Here is a 9,736-nt window from a genome sequence, read left to right on the forward strand (position 1 = left end):
AATTACATGTAAATATTTAAACATATTGGAACGGCGCCGCGATCATGAAAACCTGGAAATTGCGGGAAATTGAACAAATACCCTAATAGTATCAATGCATTTAATAAAAGAAATGATTTCATTTTCTTTCTTACATTTTTATAGCTATAAATTAGATGAACGTATATCTACTCGGTTTAAATTTATTAACTAAGAAAGCCTACTATAGTGAACCTAACGGTTTCCATTTATGTATAATATATTTTTGTTCACTGAAGACCAAGTTCCGTATTTCATTCTAAATACATGCATGCATGTAATTTATAAATTAGATATAATTGATTGTTACAAACTGAATGGTTTGTCAAAATCTTTTCAAGTAAACACATTCAATACAGTGATTCAATATCCACTGATATATAGCATATAAAAACACTCATATATATGTAAGTTGCCGTGGCGCAGAGGAAGTGTGGTGATGCTAGTAAACTAAGGGTCCCGGGTTCAATTCTCGCCGCGGCCGGGTTTTTTGTGGGTTTTTTTTTCATTTTTCTTTCTACAACAAAAACCGTTTTAATACCTTTTCTTTCATAAAGTTAATACATTTTGTTGGAAATTAAGCACAATATTGAATTAATTTTTTTTAATGGCTTAAAGGTGGCTTAAAGAAGTTTGGACATTAAGGACCTGTAAGTTGTCCTTAAAGGTGGCTTAAAGGTGACTTAAAGATAGTCTTTAAGCTGCCTTTAAGCCATCTTTACGCTTTCTTTAAGCCACCTTTAAGCAATACATATAGCTTAAAGGTAGCTTAAAGGTGGCTTAAAGATCGTCTTTAAGCTACCTTTAAACACCTTTAAGCTATCTTTAAGGAGGACTTAAAGATGGTCATTCATCCTGTGTAGGGAATTGGATGCAGTAAGCGAGTTGGTTGACTCTATGAGAGTCGACCTATTACAGACATGTTTGTTGATCGATTATGCAAAGGATTTTTTAAAGAATTATAAATTTTAATTCCTATTAATTGTATAATGTGATTTATTTCTTATTAAAACCTATATCAATATATCTTGTGTTTTGTGTTTTATTTTTATGGCTTACGGCCATCTAGTTGCCGGATAATCTTTACGGCAAAGAGTTCAGTTATCTGAACATGCGCGACAAAAAATAGTTCTATTCGAATGTTGCAAAGTTAACTGTTTGTTGTTCATAATAAATATCTTTAGGCAAGGTTATATTTTCCATATGTAATTATCACTTATGTTATTGTAACCAATATGAATTGACCTTATTTATATAAACTCGAAATCTAACACGAATGAATATTAAATACAGTGTTTTTGCATAGAGGTATACTGGCCCCCGCCATGCATCACACAGTGCCGCCATGCTTTCCGCTATGCATACTTACATTTATTATAAGCAAAAAATCTTTTCCCAATTCTTTCAGATCCTAACAGTGATAAGTAAATGTAAAGTTGTCGTTATTTCGTTCAATCTTCATGAAAACGTTTGCACCCGCAGAGAGCGTCGCTAACTTCGATCGACATCGATCTAAGCAAGGGGGAGAGTGTTTAACGGTTACAGAACTGTACTTATGATTGAGATATATTGAAACTGGGATTATAAATCGGTAATAAATGCATAAATTAAGGGGCAATTACTACTTGTTTTAATATAATGTGTCTTCTTCGACACCTCCGCCATTATCGAATGTTGGGGGTTTTCCAAGATCTAAAAATAGCACAATGTTCCCTCGATGGAGTTACCTTGGTTGTGCTATGATTGAACTGTTTATTTGTCGTAAAAATATTGGAAACTTGAGACCAAATGTACTCAAATAAGAAAACAATATACAGTTAAGCTTGATTGCAAGTCATATACGGTAGCGATGCCACAATACTAGATTGGCTGTTATTTCGCTCTAAAACGCGTTCGCCCTTGACGTCGTTCGCTCTAGTTTTCGTTCGCCCTAGGTCCGTTCGCTCTTGACGCCGTTCGCACTCTGTCCGTTCGCCTTAATTTTAATAGGATTAATTAATTTATATATTTTTGTGTATTCTTGTCAATTTAAACATTTTGAAAGATACATATATAATTATCGGGGATAATGAAAACAATACCGCCCTTTTTACTTCTACATAATAATCACTATGGTTAACAGTACATGTAGTTTGATACAGTTATACATGTTCCATTTCCGTATATCTCATTTAGAGATTAAAGGATTGTGTTATGTATAAATTCTTTAAAGATAGAATAGGTGATAATCATCTGCTAAGCTTCTGATTGAGCCAATTAAAGTCTCAAATTCTTTAATTGATTAAAAGCACCAAGCGAATCATTATAAAAACAAGAAGACGGTTATCGACAATGTACGGCAATAAAATCTTACAATTAACGTATACCAATTACGTCATTTTTGATGAAGGAAAAACATTGTAATTATATGCGAATAATTAATAAAAGTTAAAAAGTTTTAAGTTAAAAGTAAATGAAATAACTTATAATATTGTTTATTTATAAAGAAGGAGCGAACAGGGTTGAAGGCGAACGATTATTTGGGCGAACGATAATTAGAGCAAAGGGACCTAGAGCGAACGGACTAAGGCGAACATGTGGATAGGGCGAACGCACCCGATACCACAATACTATAACATAGAAACATCGTATGGCATGGTATAGTATGCCTCTAAAATTAATGTGTACACATGTCATGTGTAGAGAGACTGACTGCAAAGTTATAGTGCAGTAATTAATTTTAATTAAATTTGGTGTCAAAACAAGTTAGCTGTAATTGCATAGTTCTGCTTGTTTCTTGCCCCCCCCCCCCCCCAAAGAGTTTTTATCTGTACAAAGGGAAAATCAAAGGCCTGAAGGGCCATAATGGCTTACGGGTTTGATATGACTATATTTACATGGATCGAGTATGATTCCCTCTATTTCTTACGGAAACTTTAGTTTATTTATAGCTCTATAGAAAGTAACTAGCTACATGTAATTCATAGATCTATAGAAACTAACAGGACCGATATCAACATGCCCCATTTGTTGATTGGTCGAACCTTAGTGACCGAAACAGACAGGATTGAAATCTAGACGCCTCTTTTATCAATTGGTTGAAACCACCATTGCTTTTAGGAAAATCATAGACTCACTGCATGAAATAATTATGATGATGTCAGACTCAAAATGCAATACCCAATGACTGAAGTGCATTAACTGTAAATTCATTCCACGATATAGGACACAAAAACACTTAAACCAACATGCTCTCAAATATCAGTATACCTTGAATTCCTACGTACTATGAACTTGCGCGAGAGTTGGTGCACGGTGCGGCGTAACAGTGCCACAGCCAGCGCGAAATCATTGCCCGTAAAAATAATATAACCAAATGATGAAATGTACTGCATGTTATGTACTGTAATTAATGAATTCTCGTAAAATCTACACCAACAAGTATTATTCCATTTTATTTGTATTTCATAAATGTATATTTATTCATATTTTTCTGGGTTTTTTTCTACTTTTTTAAGAGGCTGACCTTCACAAACTTTTATAAGAAATATAGATTCACAAGGCAGTTCTAACACCTTCTGTTTTATTTTTTTCCCTTTGTACAGAGATTGAAACCACCATTGCTTTTAGGAAAATCATAGACTCACTGCATGAAATAATTATGATGATGTCAGACTCAAACTCCAATATCCAATGACTGAAGTGCATTAACTGTAAATTCATTCCACGATATAGGACACAAAAACACTTAAAACCAACATGATCTCAAATATCAGTATACCTTGAATTCCTACGTACTATGAACTTGCGCGAGAGTTGGTGCACGGTGCGGCGTAACAGTGCCACAGCCAGCGCGAAATCATTGCCCGTAAAAATAATATAACCAAATGATGAAATGTACTGCATGGTATGTACTATAATTAATGAATTCTCGTAAAATCTACACCAACAAGTATTATTCCATTTTATTTGTATTTCATAAATGTATATTTATTCATATTTTTCTGGGTTTTTTTCTACTTTTTTAAGAGGCTGATCTTCACAAACTTTTATAAGAAATATAGATTCACAAGGCAGTTCTAACACCTGTTTTATTTTTTTCCCTTTGTACAGAGATAAACTCTTGGGGGGGGGGGGGGGGGGGGCAAGAAACAGGCAGAACAATGCAATTACAGCAAACTTGTTTTGACACCAAATTTAATTAAAATTAATTACTGCACTATAACTTTGCAGTCAGTCTCTCTTCACATGACATGTGTACACAGTCATTTTCAGAGGCATACTATACCATGCTATACGATGTTTCTATGGTATAGTAATGTGACATCGCTTCTGTATATGACTTGCAATCAAGCTTAACTGTATATTGTTTTCTTATTTGAGTACAATTGGTCTCTAGTTTCCAATATTTTTACGACAAATAAACAGTTCAAACATAGCACAACCAAGGTAACTCCATCGAGGGAACATTGTGCTATTTTTAGATCTTGGAAAACCCCCAATATTCGATAATGGCGGAGGTGTCGAAGAAGGCACATTATATTAAAACAAGTAGTAATTGCCCCTCAATTTATGCATTTATTACCGATTTATAATCCCAGTTTCAATATATCTCAATCATAAGTACATTCCTTTAACCGTTAAACACTCCCCCCCTTGCTGAGATCGATGTCGATCGAAGTTAGCGACGCTCTCTGCGGGTGCAAACGTTTTTATGAAGATTGAACGAAATAACGACAACTTTACATTTACTTATCACTGTTAGGATCTGAAAGAATTGGGAAAAGAATTTTTGCTTATAATACATGTAAGTATGCATAGCGGAAAGCATGGCGGCACTGTGTGATGCATGGCGGGGGGCAGTATACCTCTATGCAAAAACACTGCATTTAATATTCATTCGCGTTAGATTTCGAGTTTATTTAAATAAGGTCAATTCATATTGGTTACAATAACATAAGTGATGATAACATATGGAAAATATAATCTTGCCTAAAGATATTTATTATGAACAACAAACAGTTAACTTTGCAACATTGCAACATTCGAATAGAACTATTTTTTGTCGCGCATGTTCAGATAACTGAACTCTTTGCCGTAAAGATTATCCGGCAACTAGATGGCCGTAAGCCATAAAAATAAAACAGAAGGTGTTAGAACTGCCTTGTGAATCAATATTTCTTATAAAAGCTTGTGAAGGTCAACCTCTTAAAAAAGTAGGAAAAAACCCAGAAAAATATGAATAGATATACATTTATGAAATACAAATAAAATGGAATAATACTTGTTGGTGTAGATTTTACGAGAATTCATTAATTATAGTACATAACATGCAGTACATTTCATCATTTGGTTATATTATTTTTACGCGCAATGATTTCGCGCTGGCTGTGGCGCTGTTACGCCGCACCGTGCACCAACTCTCGCGCAAGTTCATAGTGTGTAGGAATTCAAGGTATACTGATATTTGAGAGCATGTTGGTTTTAAGTGTTTTTGTGTCCTATATCGTTGAATGAATTTACAGTTAATGTACTGCAGTCATTGGATATTGGAGTTTGAGTCTGACATCATCATAATTATTTCATGCAGTCTATGATTTTCCTGAAAGCAATGGTGGTTTCAACCAATTGATAAAAGAGGCATCTAGATTTCAATCCTGTCTGTTTCGGTCACCAAGGTTCGACCAATCAACAAATGGGGCATGTTGATATCGGTCCTGTTAGTTTATCTAGATCTATGAATTACATGTAGCTAGTTACTTTCTATAGAGCTATAAATAAACTAAAGTTTCCGTAAGAAATAGAGGGAATCATACTCGATCCATGTAAATACAGTCATATCAAACCCGTAAGCCATTATGGCCCTTCAGGCCTTTGATTTGATATTATTCAGGTGCTTACCGTGAATGGTTCATTGGTTCTGCGACTGTGAATGATGTAAATCCATTAGGACTTGTCATATTTTATACTGTATCGCACTCAGGGTGTAACCGTTAAGGCCCATAATATAGAACGATATACTGATTGTTATCAGCTAAAATATGGGACGTGATATATATTGTGGGTGTAACCGTTAACGCCCATAACTTGTTATCAGCTAAAATATTTTTCTGTGACGTCAGTGACTGTGTAGTCACCCCTTGACTGTGTACTCAATATTGTGGATGTAACCGTTAACGCCCATAACTTGTTATCAGCTAAAATATTTTTCTGTGACGTCAGTGACTGTGTAGTCACCCCTTGACTGTGTACTCACCTCTTGACTATGACCTCACCCCATGGTTATCAGCTAAAATATTTTTCTGTGACGTCAGTGACTGTGTAGTCACATCTCAACCACCCATATTGACTGTGTACTCACCCCTTGACTGTGACCTCAATTATGACCTATGTGGGCGGGGTCTGGAAAACCCCATGACGTCATCGTGACTGTATACTGACTGTGTACTGTCCCCCTTACTACTATTATGTGTTTTGTGATTACGTGAACAGAACAAATACAGAAGATAGTCACAAGGAACTCAAATCTCACATGCTTATCTACACAAATGTGCATTTCGAAGTCGAAGAAGCTCTTCATTTAGGCGAGGAAATAACAGAAATACAATCTCCAGCTCACAAGACTAAGAATATTATCAACTCGAAGAAATCTCTGTCGAAAAATTCGAAGTCAATTAAATTAGTTTATAAGTCTTCAAGATCATATTTATCAAGTACAGTCTTCTACATATAGTACATCTGTAAATAAAGAATAAATTAGCACGAAAGAAACTGGAGTTTTTCGACAGAGAGGTTGATCTCATGCGTCAATAAAATTTTGAGTCTGCTTGTCGATGGGAATGTTTCCATTTGTTGGCATAGGATAAGGGGGGTACCATTTTTTATGTACAAGCAAAGAGAGGTAACTCCAATTTATGGTAACGCTTTGACTGGTCCTCTGTTATTGGAACTCTTTTACATTAGAAGTCAGTATCTGGTACCCAACCAAATAAACGAATTTATTTCTATCTTCACTCTCTTCTTTCCAGGTAATTATTACATATTTTGAGACTTGTAATGTATTTGTAATGTTGCAGAAGTATATCTAAGATCCAGCGTATAATGTTTATATTCATCTTTTTGTGGTATCACACAATAATATTGTTTAATTGGGGTGTTACTGGGTTTGGCCAAGCACATGTGCGGTGCATGTTCCCGCCATTGGTATTTTTGGTGTTTTTTTTATCATTTTCAACTGGAATTTAGACTTATTACTTATCTGTCAAATAGAGAATAACATTCTTTATATATTCATTCATGTTCATGAGATTGTTACATACCTAAAATGATTTTGGGAGATTACCGTATTTACCCTTATAAGCCACAGGATACTTAAATGTTGATTTGTGAATTACCGTAGTTACTCTTATGTAAGTACTGTTTACATTAGAAGTCAGTATCTGGTACCCAACCAAATAAACGAATTTATTTCTATCTTCACTCCCTTCTTTCCAGGTAAAGTGGCAATTGTTACATTTGGGGGCTCGTCCGGGATAATATATCCATAGCCATGGGAGAGAAGCAAGAGATGGAGTTTGAGGTCCTGGCCAAGTTGTACCAGGCATCTACAGAAACCCTGCAGGAAATTCTGAAAGACAACAAAGTTGTTCGCGAACCAGAGAAGCTAGACAAAATGGGGGCAGTCAAGGCCATACTGGCGTGGTTAGATGAGGCCGAACAGACCACCGATGAAAATTTCACCGTGTTGCTGTTGTTAAATGACTCTTTGACACCTAGGAAGATCAAGGCGGAGAATATTCCAGAAAAGACACAGACTGCCGATACAAAATCAGGAGCCACACCAACAGTAGAGCCCAAACACAAGCACCCACCGTTATGTACCAAGGACTTAAAGATTAGTGGTGAAATATCAGACAGGCCAACCAGACTTTCGTTTGTAAGTTTAGGGAGACAGATCGAAGCAGGGCTCTGCAAGTCCTACAGTGAAGCAGACATTATTGATGGGGTCACCAGAGCAATTTCTCCAAGTTTACCTTTAAGAAGCTACCTCGAAGGGCGTGAGAACCTGTCGCTTTCATCATTAAGAAAGATCCTTAGGTCCCACTATGAGGAGAAGTCCGCCACAGAACTTTAAACGCAGTTGACTAACTCAACACAGGGCAGGGATGAACCGCAAGACTTCCTACTGAAGCTTTTAAGACTGAAGCAGAAAGTACTGTTCATTTCCAAGGAGGAGGGTGCAGATGCGCAGTATGATGAAAAATTAGTGGTACCTGTGTTCCAGCATACCATGTATTTGGGGCTGCATGACGAAACACTTCGGCGGGAAGTAAAACCCATCCTGGACTCCAAGGTTGAAGACGACGAATTAATCCAACAGTTCAGTACCATTGTGGCCAGGGAGAAAGAGAGGAAGGGGCGATTAGTTAAAGCCAAGGTGAACACAGTTACAGAGGCAGTCCCAAATTCACCCAAGAAAGAATCAAAGCAGAAGTCAGATGTGAAAGAGGGCATTCTTTGGGCAGAACTTCAGGAGCTACGTGCGGAGATTGCAGAGATCAAGAGGCAGAGTCCGAGAGCATCCAAGAGTTCCTCAGAAACAGATGACAGATTTCAGATGGGTTGTGAGACATGTCGTCAGTCCAACACTGGGTTCTCCTGCACCCATTGATGGGTCTGTGGGAGTGAAGACCACTACAAAGTAGGCTGCAAGCAAAGGAGGAGGTCGGGAAACGGGAGGGGGTCACGCCGAGGGAGCAGACAGTGACTCCGAAGTTAGAAAGCTCCCAGTGTGTTTCGAGTATTTCTCACTCTGACTTTGCGAGACCAGAAAGTGCAATAGAAACTATTTATCCTCATGTGAAATCAAAACTAATTAATCTGATCGGTAGTAAATGTATTGTGACTTGTTACTTAGACAAAGTACCTGTACAAGCCTTGTGGGACACCGGGGCACAAGTTTCCATTGTATCTAGTCAATTCCTCCGGACTCGGTGTCCAGACTCCGATGTGCGCCCTGTTAGTGATTTAGTGTCCAGTGACTTAATACTCACCTCGGCTAGCAACAATGAGATTCCCTTTGAAGGATGGACGGACCTGGAGTTCCAGTTAGGTCATAGTTCTACTTCCCTAAGAGTTCCATTCCTTGTGTCCAGCTCTACAGCTTTAGTCCGACCAATCATTGGCTATAATGTTATCTGTCATTACGTCAGTTCAAATGAAGGTGTAAACAAGGCCCTGACGGAGGCACTGCTGGAGGTGAGTCCTAGGACAGTCAACCTAATAACACATATGCTACGAGAGACGAAGACAGAACATGATGTATACAGCAAGTCATCAGCACAGGAAATACCGCCAAAAAGTTCCCGGATTATACGTGCCTATGTGAGAATCAAGAGGAACCATGGAGGTCAGTGGAAGGGATTGTTCACCCCTTCAAGTTCAGAGGACAGTGGATTGGTGATGAGTGAAACATTACTTACTGTGAGTGGCAATCATAATCGGTCAATGATTTTTGTTAGCGTCCCAGTAAAGAACCAGACGAACTCTGTTGTGATTTTAAAGAAAAATACTTACTTGGGCACTCTAGAAGCAGTGTCTTCATCTGTGAACGTAAATTCAGTCAATATGTTGAGTGCGGAGACCATGGACACACAAAGTACAAACAATGGGAAGTGGGATCCACCTGTACTTTTACCCACAGACAAGTTAAATACTGAAGATCAGCAAAAAGTGAAGC

The sequence above is a fragment of the Magallana gigas genome, chromosome 1, assembly GCF_963853765.1.
Source record: "Magallana gigas chromosome 1, xbMagGiga1.1, whole genome shotgun sequence".
Taxonomy (NCBI): domain Eukaryota; kingdom Metazoa; phylum Mollusca; class Bivalvia; order Ostreida; family Ostreidae; genus Magallana; species Magallana gigas.